The sequence below is a fragment of the Ursus americanus genome, chromosome 29, assembly GCF_024610735.1.
Source record: "Ursus americanus isolate L20-20 chromosome 29, mUrsAme1.1.p, whole genome shotgun sequence".
In the NCBI taxonomy this organism is placed as follows: domain Eukaryota; kingdom Metazoa; phylum Chordata; class Mammalia; order Carnivora; family Ursidae; genus Ursus; species Ursus americanus.
Genome location: NC_142155.1, coordinates 34,715,588 through 34,737,292, shown reverse-complemented (window position 1 = coordinate 34,737,292; position 21,705 = coordinate 34,715,588). Strand labels below are relative to the sequence as shown.

At 48.6% G+C, this 21,705-nt stretch overlaps 1 long non-coding RNA gene across 1 annotated transcript in view; it reads right to left on the bottom strand.

Moving 5' to 3' along the window:
- Positions 1-19,239, bottom strand: part of LOC123802814 (uncharacterized) — a 30,224-nt gene extending 10,985 nt beyond the window's left edge. Inside the window, exons 1-3 of the long non-coding RNA XR_006782666.2 lie at positions 19,155-19,239; positions 18,486-18,578; positions 16,442-16,553 (exon numbers count right to left, since the gene is read on the bottom strand). This is a non-coding gene — a long non-coding RNA (uncharacterized LOC123802814). The remainder of the gene's footprint in view (positions 1-16,441; positions 16,554-18,485; positions 18,579-19,154) is intronic.
- Positions 19,240-21,705: the final 2,466 nt, after the last annotated feature.

The following is a 21,705-nucleotide window of genomic DNA, read 5'->3' as shown; positions in this document are numbered from 1 at the left end:
TCCCACCCCAAAAAGGGCCACCCATTCTGTCAATGGGTAGGGTTGGTTGCCTCTAATTTAGCACGAGACTAGTTTGAAGGGAACCCAACACTTAGTGGCTGCAGCATCAAGGCCAATATCTAGACCTTCCCCATTCTAGGCTTCTAACTTCAGACTTGCTGCGCCAATGGCTCACGCTCCTGCACCTTGACTCTGTGAGAGTAAGCTAGTGCCTTACTTTCGGTCACTGGCTGGTTGCCATAGCCTGTCATCATAACTTGTGATGGTTTATCAATTATTCTCCTTGGCAACCTACCCAAAGATATGACTCTGGAACAACCTGACTTAGCTCAGTAACATCTCATAGACACATATTAAACACTACTCTGTGCAAAGCATTGAGTGATGCTGGAGAAAATAAAATACGGTGCTTATCCTCAAGAAATTCACAGAATTTCTTGAATTTGGCACTGGGCTGTCCAGTACAGTGGCTTCTGGCCACATACAGCTAGTGAGCACTTTTTTTTTTCTTTTTTTTGTGGCTCATTGTATTTCTTTTGGGTGCGCTGGTCCAGAGGTGGAGGGCTTGCTCTGTGCCAGGCCCTGTGTTCTACACGTGCTCTACACTAAACACAAATCGTTTCATTTCTTCCTCATAAGAAACTCACGCAGTGGGGGCACCTAGGTGGCGAAGTTGGCTAAGTGTTCGACTCTTGGTTTCGGCTCAGGTTGTGATCTCAGGGCTGTGAGATGGAGCCCCAAGTCAGGCTCCATGATCATTCTGAGTCTGCCTGAGATTCTCTCTCCCAGTCCCTCTGCCCCTCCTTCTTGTGCTCGCTCTTGCTCTCTCTCTCTCCCTCTCTAAAATAAATAAATAGGGACACCTGGGTGACTCAGTTGGTTAAGCGTCTGTCTTCAGCTCAGGTCATGATTGTGGGGTCCTGGGATTGACTCCCATGTTGGGCTCTCTGCTCAGTGGGGAGCCTGCTTCTCCTTCTCCCTCTGCCTGACACTCTGCCTGCTTGCGCTCGTTCCCTCTCTCTGTCAAATTAATTAATTAATTAAATCTTTTAAAATAAAATTTAAAAATAAGAAAGAGAAACAAAGAAAGAAAGAAGAAAGAAGAAAGGAGGAAGGGGGAAAGGGAAAAAGAAAGTCACGCGGTGGACATCATTATCTCTCTTACAGCAAACACGGTGACTGGCAGGGCTAAAGCAACTTGCCTGAAGTCCCACAGTGAGTGGGTGAGCAAAACCCATCAGAGAGATGAATACACATCTGTGCCGTTCAGTGACGGGCGCTATAACAGAGGAACAGGAAACCGGTGGGGGCACCCAAGAAAAAGTAGTCACTGCCTTGGAAGACCAAGGAAGTCTTCTAGACAGAGATGATGCTTAGGTGGAGTGAGCCTGGAACAAAGACATCCATGTAGCCAACAAGCAGAAAAGGCTTTCTGAGCAGAGGAAGAGTTGGTGTGCAGTCGCAAAAGCATGAAAGTGCATGGTGTGTTCAGGGAATGGCAGGGGATGAGAGGGCACAGGGAGATCAAGGGGGCAAGATAAGCAGGAGCTTTGCAGGGAGAGGCTGGACACCACGCCCGGGAGTTTGAACTTCATCCTGAGGGTCAGTAGTCTCAACTCTGGCTGCACACCGGAATCTTTGGAAGAGGATTTTTAAAATCGCAATGCCCAGGCGCCATCCCAGAGCAGTTAAATCAGAAAGTTAAAGGAGCTGGTGTCAAGGTGGCCCAGAGCCCAGAGTTTGTCAAACACTTCTGCAAGAGATTCTAATGTGTGACCAAGGCTGAGAACCTCTCCATGGTAGTGCCAGTCTAGGGAAAAGCATTAAGAAACAGAGTCCAAGGATCACAGTTTTGTGTTCGGAAGCTTGTGTGGGAAATGGATTAATGAACGTGAGAGACTGAAGGCAGGAAGTCCCGGCGAGGTTCTACTGGAAGAGCCCACGTCAGAGATGTTAAGTCTTCAGGGCATGTAGCTGACTGCATGACTGGGGGTGGGTAGGGTGCCCCCAGGAGAAAGACTCCTGCTGTGCCTATGGCCGTCTTCGGCCCTCACCTCCCAATCAAGCGTCTCCAGCCTCCACCCCACTCCCCTGCCTGTAGGTCTGTCCCACGGGGCGTCCCATGGCCACCTCCAGCTGCATACATCCTCACTGGAGCTATTACATCCCTGCAGAGCCTGCTCCTCCGGGTTCTCTCGCTCTCCTCCTGGCTGTCCAGAAACCCATAGCACTTCTTCTGTCTCCCCCTCTTTCCACATCCCATCAGCCTCCAAGGACAGTCGCTTCTACCCAAAAAGGCCCTCGGAGATGCTCCTCCCTGTCATACCCTAGCCCCCACTTCTCTTCATGCAACTTCATTTACTGCTCTGACCGCCGCGACATTCCCCGTGGCAACCACCGTGGGCTGGCTACTCCACGGCCATTCTCTCCATTCCCTGTTCAGAGGATGCTGACACATTTAGGAATCAGGCAGGGAGAGTCCATTTTGATTTAGGCCAGTGTGTGTAACCCTGACTGCACATTAGAATCACCTGAGGGATTTTTAAAACTCCCATTTGACAGGCCCTGCTACCTGAAATTTCGATTCAATAGGTCAAGTGTATGGCTCAGACAGGTAGTTGCCATTTCTTATATATATACACTTTCCCAAGGTTATTCTACTATATAACCAGAGTTAAGAACCATCACCCTAAACCAGTGTTTCTGAAAGTCTGGTCCCTGGACCAGCTGCAGCCTATCTGGGAACTTGTTAGAAATGAAAATTCTTGGGCCCCCACCCAGACCTACTAAACCAGAACCCTGAGGCCCAGCAATCCGTGTTTTAACAAGCCCCCCAAGTTTTAATAAGCACACTCAAATTTGAGAATCACTAGTCTAAATTATTCGTGTTAATCCAAGTCCGTTCGCTAGTGATTGGTTTTCAGTGGGCCTGTGATCTGATTCTGGCCAATGAAACATGAAGGAAAAAAAGTCTTCCTATCTGACAGAAAGAGGGAATCACACGAAAACAAAACCCTTTCTCTAACTTAAACGCTTTCTGTGGGGGGAAGATGGCCTGTTGTTGTGTGAGGTTGTGATGGTTGGTGCTATGGCCTCCATCTTGGGACTATGAGGAGAAAGTAGAGAGCATCGAAGGGAAGCTAATCCAGACTCTAACGTTGTTGATCTGCCAGATTAACCTCTCCTGGAATTTTCTGATCTCATAGTTGATGTGAGATCATTAAATGACATTCCTTTAAGCCATTCTTAGTTGTGTATTCTCTTACCTGCAGCCAATAGCATCCTAACTTCTGTAGCCTCCTGTTTGCCACGGCTCCAGGCTCTTTCTTTCAAACCCATCCAGCTGTCAAGAGCTGTGACGAGTCTTAGATTTCACCCCACTTACAAGCTGATGACTTAGCCTGGCAAAAGGCACAAGGCCTCCTAGGTGAGAGGCAAAGGACTATATCACACAGGGTACAGCAAGCAACATATTGTCACAGGTTCCCCTTGTCTCATAGCCAGCACGCTGGGCTTCCATTAGTCCAGAAGGAGAATTCAGACAAGTGGTTCCTGTGGCCCCTTAACCACACACCTCTCTGCACCCTGGAATCATGGCTCTACATGACCCGCCTCCAACTTACTTCTCCATACCATCCCTGGACCATCTCTACGCTCTTCACATTGCCTGGGCTATGTGGTTTTCTCCACCCCATCTGTTGTTTTGCCCCCCTTGTCTTTTTGTTTATGTTCCTCCCTGGACCTGCAATGTACTCTTCCACCCCCCTCCACTCCTGGGGAAATCCTGTTCCTCCCTCAGGCGCATGTGAAATGATACAACTTCAGTGGAACTCTGGAGGATTCCGTCTCCACAGGACAGACCCTTCTGCCTCCTTTCAACCCCCAGGGGCTGTGAACTTCTCTCACAGTTCTCATCTTTCCGGGCTTCTGTTATAGTTCCCCAGGGCCAGTGTCGTCCCTGCTACTGGAATACAAGCTCACAAAAGCAGGAACTGCATGATACTCCCTCTGTGTCCCTTTCAGCCCTGAGCACTGTTACAAGTTCTGTAACTAGTATGATAGTTTCCCCTAAATACATTTGAACACCATGGCTGCTTTCTCCTGACTGAGGCAAACGAGCCAGTCCTGCTGTGACTGCATCACCACCAAGCTATTCTATTTTGCTGCTACCTTAGACAGCAGAAGAGGGATGAGGCCTTCATGTCCCTGGAACTGATGTCATTTGGTGAGTCAGCCAAAGGGCAAACAGACAGCATACAAGTCTATAGGGAGAGTGTGCATATTTGGGAGTGTGCAGAATCCTACAGTCCTTTGTGGAGCCTCCAAAACTGTACTGAGAGTGGATCTCAGCCTTGCCTACAAACCTCAGCCCCCTGGGGTAGCTGGGGGGGGGGCTGGGTTGGGCTGGAGCCCTCTACCTCAATGGGCTATACAAATACCATTTTCTGCGTAATCACGAAAAGAAAAAAGTAGACGCATCCTGCTTTAGGGGTATCAAATTCCTACACCCCTAAGGTCTAGCATCTTGCGAGTTTAATCCTACAAAGGCTTAGACTGTCATAACAATGAGGACCAAATAAGAGGATCTGTAAACGAAATGCAAGGGGATAAAAATGCGGATTGAGATGAGAATGGGCAAGTTGACAATGGCGATGACACGTTGTGTTGGATCCGGACTGGGATGGGAAGGATGGGAAGGAATAAGGGCAGAGGACCTAGCAGGAATTGGGCAAGAGCAGAAGGTGATGGATTGGAAAGGGAATGGGTGGGATTGGTGTGAGCTGAAAATGGGGTGGATGGGGTAGGGGAGTCGGGCTTCTCCCAGAGAACCCCACGGCTTTCCTCAGTGTCTCCCTTCGTCCACCCTCCCAGTATCCCAACTGGTAGCTGAGCACAGATGAGCCTTATTCCCAGTCAATGTCCAAACAACATGACAAAATCAGTGCTGCCTGGTTGACTCCACTTAAGGATTGATTGTGATTGACCCCCCCCCCTCTGGAAACACCCGTTTATCATGAAGATTCAAGGTTCCGTGACCTACGCTGCTTTTTACTTTACTCCCCGACACTAAATGTGACTTCAGGATCCCCCCCACTTTTTAAACACCTGATGTCCTGTTTCTATTTCTACAGTTTGTTCTCTTTCTCTCTGCCTTCCTCGGGCTGTAACAGGCCACATGGCTCTTTCGCCAGTTCTTTTTTTGTTCCTGTTACCACGGGGCCCTTCTGCTCTCCCATCACTCTCAGCAGCTCAGTGTCCTTTGCAATTTCAGCTGAAATCAGACTCCTTCTCTCTTGCTTTCTTTCCCACCTCCTGTGGCCTCTCTTGTCATTTATTATTTAACTCAATCACCCTATTACATATGCACAGGAGCCGTTTCTGAATATGGCTGGTATGAAAAAAAAATTAAGATCCAAACCAGAAGTAAACTCACGTCTTCTCAGCCCACCTCCCTGCTCCATTGTCATTCTGCTCTGGTCCAAGGCAAGGCCCTCAGAGGGGCCAGGCAGTAAGCTTGGATCTGCCCAATTAACAACTTCTCGGGTTGGACCCAGTGGAAAATTTCCAGATGCTCCTTACAGATATCCTTAAGTTTACGTAAGAGATGTCTTCCTGAAGGTGGATGTTTGAATGAAATCCCATACGTAATTCCAAATGTAATAACGTGAGTGGAAAACACACAGGGCGATTGGTTCAGGGACCCCAGTTCTATTCTCTAGTTAATGTCCGTCGTTAACTTACTCCCGAAACTTTAGATTCTCTAGACCTCACTTTTCTCATCTGTAGAACAAGGGTTCCTCAAATCCCTTCCAGTGGGAGATTCTAAAAATCATATTTACCCAGTGAGCCACATGATTCAACGGGAGATCCATCCCCATTGTCGAAAGTCAGCTCATACCTAATCAACGGGTCATAAGGAGTGTACTTGCTATGCTAATGCTCCTTGTAACTTTAGATTAACCTCTGATTGTATGGATGAAGAGCCGGAGCCCAGAGAGGTAAAGCAGCTAACCCAAGGTCACACAGCAAAGGAGGGGCAGAGTCAGACCAGAATGCACTACCCCCACCTCCTTAGGTGGTACCTTAAGTATAACTGCAGATATTTTGACCCTCCTTCCAGTGAGAGGTGGGCCCATGTCCCTTTCATCTAGTTGGCCTTGGCTTCCACCAACAGTACATGGAAGTAATGCTGTATGACTGCCAAAGCCAATGCAGCTCCTGCCTCCCCTTCCGAGAAAACTTCCTTGCTCTCCGATCCCTGAGGCTCCATGTAAGAAATCCCATGATCCTGTGACCTGCATGCTGGAGAGGCCACATGGAGACAATCTGGATGCTGGTCTCGGCCAAGCCTGTGTATCAGCCAGCCCAGCCCAGCTGTCAGACGTGAGTGAAGAAACCAGATTGGAAATGGCCTCCAATCCACCACAGCTGAAGGTGGCCCCAGCCACTCAAGTCCTCCCCGGAAGCCCCAGATACCAAGGAACAAAGAAGAGCCAACCCCCATGTCCTTTTCTAACTCCTGACCCACAGAATTTGAGAGCATAATAAAACAGTGGCTGTTTTACATCACTAAGTTTCGGGGTGATTTTTTACATAGCCATAGATAACCCTGAGAATTAGTAAACTCTCACATGAGCTAATAACTGGCTAATATTAGCTTACTCGGAGCTCACACTAAGCTAATAGCTTGGGGCTCCCTGCTGGAAGTTTGTGATTCCGCACACAGGCTACAGGTGGAGAGAGGTAGCCCCTTCCTCCCCCACCCCCCTTCTGCCTCTGTTGCAGTCATTCACACAGGCTCCCACCTCACTCCCCAGGCTGAGTTCCCTCTCCTTCCCCACCCCTTTGTGTATATCATGAATGTCGGACTTATCACACTGGCTAGCAGCTGATTTATTTATGTCTGTCTTTACTAGACTGCGAGCTCTATAGGGGCACGGCTATGTGCTGCGCATTTCCCTAGGCAGTACCTAGCACATTGCACAAAAATGTGCGTGGCATGGGATGCGCATGTGTGTGCGTGTGGCATGAAACTGGCAAGGACCATGGGATCAGCTGCTTGCCCTATCCTGGATAAGGAGAACAGGCCCAGGATCCCCTCCTCATCCTCCTCCAGGCAGGGTTCACTTGTTTTCTTTCCAGGCAGGCCCCATCTGCTTCACATCAGCCCAAGAGCAAGCAAGGGAAGTGCCTTTTGCTGCATGGGGGGGATAGAGAACGAGCGAGACTCAGCTAGCTGGGACTGGGACCAGGAGACAATCGAACCATTCTGGAGAGTCAGATGTGTGTTTTGTCCATTGTTGCCTTTATGAATGTACACATCCTGAAACCTGGTTGGTTTTCTTGTTCAAACATTCGTTTAAAATTGTTGGCTCTGGGAGAGGTGCTGTCCTTCAGCAGGTTTTGTTATAAACTTTGCAACTCCAAGGTCTGATTCAGTGGTGAGCTAGAAAAGTTCCTGGTTGCTAAGAGACCAGAGAACAAATTACCAGCTCACAAAAGACCCAGCTAAGGCCAGTAAAGAAACAAAACAAAGCAAGGTAGGAAGTGAGCCACCTCAAAATCAAAATAGGTAAATAAACTGCCTAGGAAAATGGCTGATTGGAAAAGACAATTACAAATATTCTTCTCGCTGAAATGTAACGAGGCACTGTGGGTAGCTACACCCTATCTTTGTGTTTTTGTCACTTGAAGGAAACAGCAGGGAAGCCCCTTTCCAGTCCTAAGGTTCTGAATCCATGAGTCAGAGGGGAAAAACACATTGTCCCAGTTGATAAGGAGGCAAAAAAACCATGAAATGAAGCTGCCTCTTTCATGAGCTTTCCCCCCTGCCCCCCGCCCAGGAGGGTGAATGGGCTGCCTGTGGCTGTGGCCCAGAAAGTTCCCTGTGAGGTGAACAAAAGCCTCCTTCCAGGAGAGGGTTCTCATCGCTGTGGTGAGGGGCCCCGGAGACATGGAGGGCGCTGGCCCCCACAGGAGCAGGACAGACACTTCAGGATCCAATCTGGCCATAAATCAGGGGAGAGCAGCAGCTGACTTTGTAAAAGGAAGGAACAGTGAAGAAAAGTACCCAACAGGTCCCAGGTATTTGTTATGTGAAGGTGGTTTTATAGCTATGATTTTTTAGTCATTCCTTTTCTGGACGAATGATTTAATAAAATATTAAAATTCTTTTTAATGATAAAAAGAAAAAAGCATGCTAATCTCTCAGTGAACCACATTTATGGTGGAAATTCAGCTCCTCAGACAGAAAAACTTCCTAAAACCCCACTGCTCCGTTGGACAAATAGTAGGAAGATCTAAGAGAAAATTACCAGTCTCTTGAGACAGGAGTTTGAAACTCTTAGGTGACCACAAAGGAGTCACTATCATCTGGGTTTTGGAACTCAGAGGAAAACTGAAGTGGACCAAAAAGGGGGGGGGGGAGGCATCAGGGAGACAGAAATTGGAAGAAAATTCAGCCAGCCAGGAAGAGTGTGTGGGGGAGTTACGGAGTGATGTGGCTCACACCTGGGTGCCTGAACAGTTTCCCTGATCAATACTTGTCGGACAGCGAAAGAATTTAAGAATATGATCTATCGAACAAGATGAAATAATCTTTAGGGAAAAAATACAATTCCCCACACAGCAGCTGCCTTCAAATCTCTTCTGACGATCTTGTTTGTCAGACTTCAAACAGCATGCCACTGCTGTGTCTTAGGCAGGATGGGTAGCCTCGCATGAAAGACTGTAGTACTGTCCCCAATACCTGGCATCCCTCCCTGTGGGAGAAAAACTCACTGCCACTCTGTCACATGTAACCACTGCCAGACGACTTGGTTTGGCCCATGAAATGTGAGCAGAAGTCACACATGTCGCTTTCAGGATAAGTTTTAAGAGCTAGTATGTGGTTTTCTGGCCTTTCTTTCCCCTGATGTCATCATGACCATGAATGTTCTAGAGAGTGAGTGTCTTATCCCACAGCTGTGGGCCCTGAGAGAAGGAAACATGGAGCAGAGGTGCAAGTGGACCTCAGTAGGCACAGAGGAAGGGGGCCAAACAGAGCTCTGTGGACACCATCGAGCAAAACCTCTCTGACGCATGCGTCTCTCACATGGCCAGAGTCATCCTTACCCAAACTTTCTCACTACCTGGCCACACTCTCTCCATTTGAGAAAAGTCACTGTGCTCCAGATGGCCCACTCAGAATTCAGATATGTTGCCCTGTGCATTCCTTCTCCTAGAAAATCAGGGCTGGAGGTTCTGAGGCCCTGTTGTTCAGTGTGGTTCAGAAACCAGAGAGCCGAAAAACAGGCCCACACTGTGTCTCTCCTTCTCTCCTTTCCCCAAGCTCCCGCCCTCACCTCTTACCCCACCACCCATTCCCTCACCTCCTTCCTCCCCCTTCTCGTTCATGCGGCCCAGATTCTGCTTCCTCCTGTCTCCACGAGATGGACTGAGCTGCTGGGCCAACCTCAGGGGGGTGTAGGAGAAGAAAGCCTCTGAACTCTTCACTACTCTGTTCCTAACAAATTCCGTGTGCCCAGCAAAATGGGGGAGCAGGGAGAGGACGTGAAAATACACTTTCTGGGCAATTGTGGAAAGATGTCTGGAACAATCACAAAGCCAGGAGGGTCCGTGACCACAGCTCTTTGTCTGGTTCCTGTGATCCCTGGAAGGGGTTGCCCTGAGCCAGAGGTTCAACAAGTCTTGGCAAACAAGTCCCAGAAAGGGGGCCCAGCCAATGGGGAAGTTTGGACATTCAGTGGAGTATTGAATGGACCTTTCCCAATCTCAGAATTTCTGCTAATGCCCCAAAGTGGAGGACAGTAGGCAAAAGGGACCCCACACTCTAAAAAGGAAGTGCCCAGAACATACCTGCAGGATGTATTCAAAGGTGTATGATTCAGGCCTGCCACCCCACCTCTGGCACCACGAGAGAGCACGAGAAGTTCAGAGAGAGATTCCACTGAGGTAGGGGGATTTCCAATAGTAGAGAATTGTCAGCCTAGTGAGTAAGGCTGGGATACATCCCCAGCCCTCCCTTCCCCATGAAAGAAGGGAGGGAGATGCTTCTGCCAGCCCTCAAGCAAAGCATGGGGTTCTAGGGGAAGTGCTTGGGGGGTGGCAGGCCTTCAAGAGGGGAGAGTGAGTCCTATGTCCAGCTGGATGCTGGCTGAGCCACAGAAACCAGCATTCCCACTGGACAGAAGCTTGGGGAGCATCTTTGTCCTTGCCCCCAGGTTCTGGAACAGGGAGGCTAACACCTGCTTCTTGCCCGAGAACTATCAAGGAATGTGGGAAGCTGGCTGGAGAGGCCAGAGAGGACATGGGGGTAACTTCCCTCTCTTTGGGTGTGACAACTGGGCAGCAAGACCTCTGCACAATGTCCCGCTCCTCCAAGGGAATGTTAAGAACTCCACCCAAAAGGGAGGCCAAGAAGGATAGGCAAAATGGGAGAGAAGGTGGTAAAAAGCAGCAACATCCCCTCCCCCAAGGCAGGTCCCTAGCTCAGGCCTGAGCTGACAGATGGGGTGGGGAGAAGCCTGAAGGTGGGTATGAGATTGAAGTTTTGATGCAGCCTGGGCTGGACCTTTCAAGGCCAACCAGCCGAAATAAGGCTAGTTATTATAACCGATGGTGGCCAAAAGCTCTATTATAGAGGCTCTGCCTAAGACAGCATCAAAGGGTGAGGAGGAGTGCTGCAACAGAGAGCTGGAAAACAAGAGATGGACAAAGTAAAGGTGCTTCCTATTTGTTCAGAATTAAGTCAAATTCGTTAAAAAGGAAAGAAAGAAAGAAAAAAAGAAAGAAAGAAAGAAAGAAAGAAAGAAAGAAAGAAAGAAAGAAAGAAAGAAAGAAAAAAAGAAAAAGAAAAAGAAAAAGAAAAAGAAAAAGAAAAAGAAAAAGAAAGAGAGAAAAAACCTACACCAGGCGGGGCAATTCACCCAATAAAGAAACGCTCTCTAGAGAGCATGCACCTTGAGAACAACTGTTGAGTGCTGAGGAGGACCGTGAAGGACAAGTGGTCCTCCATCCTGCTGGAGTGTGCATTCTCAGGGACAAGAGGGTGAAAACTGGGGGCAGCAAAAAACCTTAGATATCTCAAAGTTTTATGATCATAAAAGTTCAACTCTACCCAGTAAAATGTTACTACTTAGTATTTAGGTAGGAGAGGGAGAAATGAAACGAGATGAGGTGAGGCTGTCTCCCCTGGGCAGCAGTAATGAGGACAACTCCAGAAACACTGAGTTAGAGAGGTAGATCACGTTCTAAATCCGGTGCTTAGACATTTTTCTGGCTCTAAGGAGAATCACTTTCACTGAATTTGCTTTGATATCCTGCCTTTTGAGGACTCCATCCCTACCTAGCCTCGCCAGGTGTTCTTTTTATAAGGACCCAGGAGGGAATTTTCTCTCGGGTCTGACCATCTAGAAAAGCAGTGCTTCTAGTGGATAAATGGTTTGTTTGTCTGTTCTATGTACTAGAAAATCTCAAACCAATCAAGTTTCCCTCTTTGCTTCAGCCACAGGGGAGCTCAGAGCATGACTTGTTACATCCACTGGGTTGGGTGATACATGTGTCTGGGGATTGGTCTCAACTGTGCTTTTAGTATTTTGCTACTGTTAACCGCTACAGCAATTTGGTCAACTGTGTTTTAGCTCTTTTCCATTTCGTGTAGTTTTACAAGTTCCCTAAGATCCTTTGCGGAATAGGTCGGATATAAATATATAAAGAGGAATACTTCCTCCTCCCTCTGAAGTTTTTTCTCTACCCACCATTTTCAAATCAATTCTTATGCAGGGTTGTTTTTTGTTTTTTGGGGGGTTTTTGTCTTAACTTGGTGTAGAACCGATGCATGTTCCATTAAGTTTTATTTTCAATCCTAGTTCTTCAGGATATCAAGATTATCTTGAAAGCTGATTCTGGGACCTAATGCTTCTTCCAGTTCCCTTGGCTTTGTGTTATCTGTAGCACCCTGATCCGAGTCATTGATAACGATGTTGAACAGACAGGGCTAACGGAGATCCCTGTGGTATGCCTCTAGAGACCTCCTTCCAGCCAGTGTTGACATATTAGTCCCCTTTCACCTTTGATATGGTTGAACTAGTGATTAGTCCATCACGTTTCCACATCTGTCCACTGGGATGACCAAGAGACTTGGTCAAACGCCTCTCTGGATGCCCAGGAGCCGCTGCCCACAGCATTCCGCGGGGCCTGGGTGGCTCAGTTGGTTGAGCGTCTACCTTCAGCTCAGGTCATGATCTCAGGGTCCTGGGATCGAGGCCTGATCAGGCTCCCTGTGCGGCGGACCTGTGTCTCCCTCTCCCTCTGCCTGACGCTCCCCCAGCTCACGCTTCCTCTTGATCTCTCTCTCCCAAATAAGTAAATAAAATTTTTTTAAAAATCCTCAACCTGTCACTCCTAATGCCTCCCCCGTAGAAAGAAGCAGATGGGCACTGGATGCCAGGAACTCAAGCCTCTACTGCCACTGAGCTGTCACCACCTCTATTCAGGAATTTGACATAATATCTCCCAAATGAGAACCCTGGGCTGCCAGGAGCACCAGAAAAAATGGATACCCTGTGTTTGTTCCCATATAGAAGTATCATGTAGGTTCTCCTGACTGGTGTAGTCCGAGTCCCACACCTGTCCCAGATACAAAGGACACTCAGAATTTCCTAGAACACTAGGTTCTGCCAGGGGCCAGCGGTTCCTATACATCAGGAACTCCAGCAAGCTTTAGGACAGCATTCAGAAGGTGCTGGGCCATCAGACACCACGACAAATGTCCCTGGAGCCCAAATGGTGGAACGTGGCTGCCACACAAAGCCCAGACTCCACCCTGCAGATCCTGGGCCCTGCTCCAAACTCTCAGTGGAGGCAGCCTCACTGGCCAAACTTGGACAAGGTGCCGTCCCCAGGCTCCGCTAGCTGGACCAGAGCTGTGGGTCCAGGCAGTGTGTGAAGGCAGTTCGTGTCATGGCCACATACCAGCTCCTTGGACGCACTCAGCCAGCACGTGAGTTTCTTTGTCAGAGGACTGTTCTCAGGCTCCCACATCCCTGGGAATTCACCTCTCCCTCGGGCGTCCCATAATCAATAGGTGACAACACGAGGAGTAAAGTCATTACAGTCCCCTTCATGATCAAGACAACGAAGCGAGACCTACATTATTTATGGAGTTTCCCTGTGGGGCTGACCCAAAGTTCCCCCTAGGCCTTCGCTTTGTATACTCCCTTCTCATCTTGTCCCACTTCCCCACGCCCGTCCTGATATTTCCTGGTAACACTTCCTAACACTTTTACACACTCCCTCATCTCAAGGTCTGCTTCTGGGGAAACCAGTCTGAGGCCCACAGCCATGGCTGCTGGAGGTGCACAGTGGTAAATCAGGTATTACTACAGAAGGGGCCATGAGAACACCCCCACACTGCCCCGTCTTCTCCCTGATTTGACCCTTTCCAGACCACCCTGGTCTCCAAATTCCTGCCCTGATCCTGCCCTAGTCTAGGACCAGAGCTGGGACTCAAAACCAACTTTCCGGAAGATACACACACCTTCCTGTTAACCAGGCTGGTGAGAACACCCCCCCCCCCCACTGCACTGTAAGCTGCAGAACCCACTGTCCCCTTTTCTGAATGTCAAGAGCACATGTGCCCATCTCTTGTCTCTGAGCTCAAATGCCCTCCTCCATAATTTATCAAAGATTAATGGCCGCGGTTCTGAAATCACATGTCAAGTCCCTCCAGGGCTGCAGGATGTAATTCATCAGGCTCAGGGCTCCAAGTTCAGTACAGCTGCTTGGGCTGGCTTTCCTGCCTCCTCACCTGTCCTTGACTTCAATCCCCTCTTTGCAATATTTACCCCACCCTTTCCAAGTGGAAGACCACTTTCCTCACTGGAGAAGAAGGAGGTAAAATAGTAATTAGACAAGCACTCCCCTTACTTTGACTGTAGCCCGGAATATTAGATCATTTTATCTAACCAATGCTTGCTTTTAATCCCTGCATGCTCAACAGAGATAAATAGGATTCCTCTTAACGTTCAGAACCCATAGTTCATTCAATGCATTAGATCTCCAGCTTGGTTCTTACAGACAGGGACACACCGCCGCATTCAGCCCTTGCCCCATGTCATTTAGGGGACACGGGGGGCCATTTTACCCAAGCCTAACCTCCACAGAAACTTCTGAATCCCAGGCCAACTCTTTTGGGACCCAGCCTGCTGCCTCTCTCGCTGACAGCTATCCCTCCTTGATCCCTTGTCATCTCCCTTCTTAATAGCTTGACTGAAACATTCTTAGTCATAATCCTTGGCTCATACTTCCAATCCCCTTTGCTTTTATTCCTGAGGGCAGGGCTCATGAAATCACCTGCTTCCGTCACGTTGAGGGGAGGTTCCCCTGACTCCATCCTCAGGAAACACTCAAGGACTGTATGGTGACTAACATAACATAATTTTAAAAAAAGAAAAAAGGAAACACTTCCTGCAAGGTTAGCCCCCAGGCAGTTATCTTTAGGGTCATCTGAATATTTGAGACCCTGTAGCTGGAGGGACCCCCTGCTTCCCCCTCATTTCCTACTACTACTTTTCTTGCCATTTTGTACTATCCCCTATTTTTATAATAATTTTTTATTATATTATGTTACTCACCATACAGTACATCCCTAATTTTTGATGTAAAGTTCCATGATTCATTACTTGCATATAACACCCACTGCACCATGCAATACGTGCCCTCCTTAATGCCCACCACCGGCCTATCCGTACTATCCTCTTTTAATCCAGACCATAAGGGAGATTCCCCTGGTTTCTTTAGCTAAAATTCTCTTTTCCTTTGCAGCTGGATCAATGCTATTTTAAAATAGCAACAATGGGCGCCTGGGTGCCTCAGTCAGTTAAGTGTTTGCCTTTGGCTCAGGTCATGATTCCAGGATCCCAGGGTCCCACATTGGGCTCCCTGCTCAGCAGAGAACTTGCTTCTCCCTCGCCCTCTGCCCCTGCCCCTGCTCATGTGCTCTTTCTCTCTCAAATAAATAAATAAGATCTTTAAAAAATAATAATAATAAACTAAAACAACAACAACAATGTCTGGAAAAGTAAATGAGAATCTAATAAAAGCAGTTATCTGCAGAAGGTGATAGAAACGTAACAGAAGTGTTAAGGATGAGACTTCCCCACGCATATACCTTTCTGTATACTTTCTGTTGCTCAATCATTTAAATATTTCACATGTTTCAAAGATAAAATTAAATCAACAACTAAGTCTACAGAAAATCAGATAGAAAAAAACCAAAACATAATGCAAGTAACTTGGGACCTAGTACCCTGACTCCACACCCTTCATGAGATATGTTCCAGAGAGAAAAAAGAACTACAAAGAAGGCTCACATCTGACTTAGGAGGCTTGTTGTTAGTTGTATTTCTGGTGCAGTAATTCTAAAACGACTTTGTGTGCATTGCGGGATAGAGAAAATTAGTAAGTACATTGTTAAGAAGCAAGTTCTTACTGTGCGAGAAAGGAAGCGTCAATATGGAATGTGGGAAGAGGAGGAAGGAAGGACCTGTGGTGTTGGATTTGAATTGGAAATACCAAAGTGAATTCAAGATTTGGTTTTTTTAAGTATTGCCAAGCTCAGTCCACTGAAAAGTCCTAGGAATAACAATACCCCAACAATAATGAGCACACTGAGTCCCCAGATCTTGGTTTTTTTAAAAATCATTCTCCTTTAAAAGGAACAAGACGGGGCTCCTTGAGAACATGCCTGATTCAGCTGTAACACAGAAAGTACAAGAGGAGCCTAGAACCTCAGGTTATACTAAAGATTCAGAAAGTCCTGAAACTCTAATGAAGACATGACAAAGGGACCCAGGAGCCAAACTGAAGGGGCTCCCACTGACCAAATTTGGGACAATTTGAGCTTAACATTTGGGGTTTGTAAATTCTTTTCTCTTAATTTATTTTAGGTTTTATTTAAATTCAAGTTAGGTCACATATAGTGTATTATTAGTTTTAGGGACAGAATTTAGTGATTCATCAGTTGCCTATAACACCCAATCTGAGCTTTAATATTTATAATGAATTATGACTTATTCAATTTTAAAAAAATCTTTGAATTCATGGTGATGTTCAAAGGCTGGAGAAACTGTATAAAACAAAGTCTGTCCGTGAAGTAGAAGGAAAGGTAGAATGAGAAAATTATCATCTACCATATTTCAGTGTTACAATCTGCTTGGTGAAGGATCAGGGGTGTACTCTCTTACCGTTGGGTAAGAGATTGGTAAGATATTCATACGATCAAAATTAATCCCCTCAGATTACTTATTAATTTAGAAGTACAATGGAGAAACATGGCGGGCACCACTTAAACACATGATGAATTTAGTGTGATTAACAGCAGGACCAACTGGCATGAAATGACACCCAATGTACTACCCCACCCATGCAGTGTTCTTACCAAAGTATTTAACCTGAATTCAGTCAGAGGAAACAATCCGAGAAATGCGAACTGTGGAATATAGAATGCGCCACTACAGAAACGGCATAGATTCTTCAGTGAAAGCAGTTATCTGTAGAAAGTGATAGAAATATAACGGAAGTGTTAAGGATGCCATAGATTCTTCAAAGATGTCAATAACGAGAAAGACAAAAAATTGGAGAGAACTATTCTAGATTCAAGGACAATGAAGAGACTTGCCATGAATGATCTTTGAATGGGGTGGGGGAGAACTACAAAGGATATTCTGGAGACAATAGGGTAAATTTGAATATGAATGATATGTTATATAATATTATTTTGCTAGTACATTTCTCAAGTGTAATATGATAGTGTAGTTACATAGGAAAATACCTTTGGGGAAGTATTGTGCAAGTGTGCGGAAATATTTAAGGGGAAGTATTACGACATCTACAACTTATACTCCAATGATCCAGATATTTTTTTAAATACATATGTGTATAGGGGCACCTGGGTGGCTCAGTCGATTAAGCATCTGACTCTCAGGTCATGATCTCAGGGTCGTGGGATGGAGGCCCAGGCTCAGCACAGAGTCTGCTTGAGATTCTCTCTCTCCCTCTCCTTCTGCCCCTCCTCACTGATCTATAAATAAGTAAGTAAGTAAATAAATAAATAAAATCCTAAAAAAATAAAATACGTATCTGTGTGTATACATATGCACATTTGGAAAGAGAGAGATCGACACGTGTGGCAAGTGTAAGTGAAAGGTACTAGGTGTTCTCTGTACCCTTCTTTCAACTGAACTGTAGCTTTGAATGTTTTCTAAACTGAAAGTTGAAGTAGGAAATTCTCAGGCCCCCCTTAAAACTATTCAAATCAAAATCTGTAGCTCTCCAGCATTTTCCATGGCTGGGGGGGGGGCGGTGTGAGAGCCGCTGACTTGCATCATTCATGAGGGCCTCTTTCACCCCTGCCATCTGCCCTCAGCCTCCGGAAGTAAGTCCCTCAAAGGCCACAGGGGCATCTGAGTCTCCACCAGACGCTGCCGCTCTGCCTCAGGAGCTCAGGCAGAGGAGGAGAGGGTGAGAACCTTCGTCCGAGTTTCTACGTAGCCCAGGAAACCTGGTCACTTTCAGGTCCTTCCAGCTCCCTCTAGGCCAAGGCTTCTCCCTTCAGGGGGTGTCGTCCCAGCACCTCTGCCCCCGGAGGCCCCCTGCTGCCTGGCAGGGCTGCATCTGAGAACCCCGAGGCCAGAGGCTGTGTTTTCCTCCCCCTGTGCCGGTGGGGCCTCCTTCAAGGGCCTGGCCTGGCACACCTTCCGTAAACATGGGCCTTCGGGCTCACCCGCACTGCATCCCGCACTGTCACCCTTGGTGGGGGGCGGTGAGAAAGCACATGAAAGGATTTTGCTTTGTCTGGAAAAATCCAGAGGCAGAGGGTCAAAGGACAAAAGAGAGAAGGAAGGGAAGGAAGAGGCTTCTCCAGAGAGCAGAGTCTCACTCACTCGGGGCCCTTTTTACATGCAGACACTGCAATAATACTCTACCCCTGGTGTCTCATGAAATCCAACCTACAGCCCAGCCCCCTGAGCATCCTCACTTTACACCATGAACTGCGAGGCCCAGAGAGGTTGATTACCTTGCCCAGCATCACACAGTTTGAACCCTCACAGTCTCGGACCAAAGCCCACAGTCTTTTTTTTTTTTTTTAAAGATTTTATTTATTTATTTGACAGAGATAGAGACAACCAGTGAGAGAGGGAACACAAGCAGGGGGAGTGGGAGAGGAAGAAGCAGGCTCATAGCGGAGGAGCCTGATGTGGGGCTCGATCCCATAACTCCGGGATCACGCCCTGAGCCGAAGGCAGACGCCACCCAGGCGCCCCCAAAGCCCACAGTCTTAACCGCTGTGCTGTGGCTTACTGCCTCCGTAGGGTTTTTTATTTTTTAATGTTTTTTTATTATATGATGTTAGTCACCGTACAGTACATCCCTGCGTAGGGGGTTTTAAGGGAAGGGAAGGAAAGCAAGAGCTTAGTACTTACCAAGCACGTCCTAACGCATTATCTTGTTGAATTCTCTCTGCAGCTCGGTGAAGTAAATCTTATCTTCCTTTGACGACGCTGAGGAAACGGATTCTGAGATAAAGGAGTTCAGTTCAGTTCAGTCTTGTCATGCAAGCTAAAAGACACCACCATTTGCACTGTGCTCCGTGTGAACTGCTCTCAGATTCTGCTGGGGACCAGATGCCTCCTGGAGTTGTGCAGGGCCCAGAGCGACCTGCCCAGGGTGGCACTGCCAGTACGTGATGGTCCCAAGATTTGAGACCAGGGTCTCTCCGACCTCAGCCACTTTCCACCACACTTCCCTGCCTCCCCCATCCCCCGAAGTACTGTGTGTTGCCAGACATCTCTCTGCAAGGAGTAGAGCCTCCCTTGTGCAAGAAGTGTGCGTGTCCCCCCAGGGTGATCAGCTAGTGAAAGTGTGAGAACTTTGCCTTCCTGGGGGGGCAAGGAGGTATGTGGGGAGAGGGTTGAGGAAAGAGAGGCAGAGAAGTCTAGATGCACCTCCCCCAACCCGGCACACTTGGGTAGTAGTGGGCACAGCTAGAGTGACTGAGCTGTCCCAGTCTTCCCACATCCTGGGAACCCCTCAGCCCTGGCAAACAGAGATAGTCGACATCTTAGTCAGTTCCGGCTGCCGTAACAACATACCTTACACAGGTGGCTTAAACAGCAGAAACGTGTTTCTTACACTTCTGGAGACTGGGAAGTTCAAGATCAAGACGCTGGCTGGCTCGGTTTCTGGTAAGAACTCTTCCTGGTTTGCAGATGGTCGCCTCCTCATCGCGTGCTCACATGACTTTGCCTTGGCACAGGCACACGGGGGGTGGGAGGAGGTGAGTGGGGGGTGCACTCTGGTGTCTCTTAGAAGGACTTTAATCCTATCATGTCCTCCTCCAACCCAGATTACCTCCTACAGACCCTGTCTCCAGACACAGTCTCACTGGGGTTAGGGCTTCAACATCTGGGTTTCGAGGGGACACGGTAGAGTCCATAGCAGTAGAACACCTGCTTACAGCCAGGTTCCTCTTCCCGCTCCCTGGTCCCAAGGCGCCCCAGGGAAAAGGCTGTTTATTCTACCAGAGCAGCTAGGGAAGAGATGCCTGTCGCGGAGCTGACAGCCCCCGCTGGCTTCCAGGCCTGCACAGAGGGGGCCTCAGAACATTCTCCCAGGAGCTATGGAGGAACGGCGGAAGCTCATCAGTACACAAGGTCAAACCCAAATGCTTCTCCTGGTGACCTTCCTAGGTGCCCCATTCTGGAGGTGAGGGAGAGGTGTGCAAACGGAGTACAGACCAACAAGCCGTGTGGCTTCTCTGTGCCTCAGTTGCTTTACCTGTAAAATGAGGGTGACGATGCCTACCTCACAGAATGGTTGTAGGGGTTAAAGAAAAAAAACCTCTGGATTTTGGGTGAGCAGCACCTAGCAGGTATCAGTACGTGGTGGCAGTACATCCTTTCTCTCTCTCTCTCTTTCATTCTGTGATTCGTACGTAAGTATTTACTGAATAACAACTCTGTTGTAGGAGCTGGGGATGCAGCAGTGAACAGAACAAAGTTTCTGCCTCCTGAAGCTGACATTGTGGTCTGGGGACAGAAAGAGACAAATAAATGTATAACAGCAGCAAAAATGTCAGAAGGTGGCAGAGACGGGAACGGCGGCCCAGAAGGGCGGCTGAGGGACGAGTCTGGAGTTCAGAGAGTGGGGTCAGGAACATGCACTTGGGGGCCCTGAGTCAAGGAGGTCTTTAAAGCCCGGGGACTCGATGGGGCTGTGGAGGGCAGAGGCAAAGAAGCAGCAGCTGAAGGGACTAGTAGGAGCCGCCAGCTGGTGCGGAGAAGTCCAGGGAGAGGGAGCCCTAGGAGCCCAGACTGGAGAAGATACAAGAGGAAAGAGGAGGAAGGGAGGATGGGGGAGAGTGAGCGTAGGCAGCTCCCAGTGCGGGGGGTCGTTGACTTCGAGGAAGTAGCCCCAGCCTCTGTGAGAAGCCCCATTGGCATGTCCCCGTGCGTTTTGTCTCTGGATCTCCCCAACACATAACCGATTCTCAACCCAAACCCACCAATTGGAAAGCAGTCGGAATGCCCGTCTGCGCGCGGCTGGGGCGAGGGCCAGGGATCCCCTGACTTGTCTGGTGCTCACTCAGGGCTCCAGAAGCTCCGGCGACGGAGAGCCCGGCGCCCCAAGTTCTCCTGTCTCACAGTGTCAGTGCACGTGTCCTGCAAGGCTTCTGATGACCTCCCACGACAGGAGGGTCATGTGGGCGCTCCCAGATCCCTGATGAGCCAAAGGAAAGGAGAGTAAGCGCTCAGGAGCAGGACAAGGACAGGGCTGAAATGGAGGAGGGCGCCGAAGTCATTGAGCAATAGCAAAATAACAACAGCAACAACGGCAATCAGGACCCTACAGAGCTCTCGTGTGGTGCCGGGCCCTGGGCTGAGAGCCACGCACCTGCTGACATTGTCCCCGGGCTCGGCACCACTCAGTCCACCCTGGGTCATCCCGCAAGGATGGCCCACAGACCCCACTTCACACGGTGAGCTCCAGGGCTGGCCTTCCTCAACCAGCACGCGAAGCTTTATCATCGAAGGGATGAGAGGACCGGCACGGCAATGTCAGAAGACGGAGACAAAGCCTGCCCGGCTCTGCCCTCTCCTCCAGTGCCTTCCACTCCTCTGCCACCTGGCTGACCTGGGCCTTCCCCTCTGCCCTGCCCACATCACCGTCGCTGGCTGCGGGGCGCTCGGCCAGCAACCAGAGTGCTCTCGCCCTTAGCCGGTGCTGCCACGGAGGCCGACGTTTCCTGAGCTCACTCCTGACCCTGTCAGCAGCCCCTCAGCCAGCCTTCTCCCAGAGGCAGGTGCTTGCATGGTATGATTTTAAAGGACAGAACACACCCACATGACCATATGCAGACACACACACACCCATATGCACACATACATATGCACAGTCCCATATGCACACACACACACACACGCCCATATGCACACACACACATATGCACAGGCCCATATGCACACACACACACACACGCCCATACACACATATGCACAGGCCCATATGCACACACACACATGCCCATATGCACACACACACACAAACACACACGTGTGCCAATATGCACACACACTTATGCACATGCCCGTATGCCACAGACACACACACTCCCATATGCACACACACACATACACAAACACA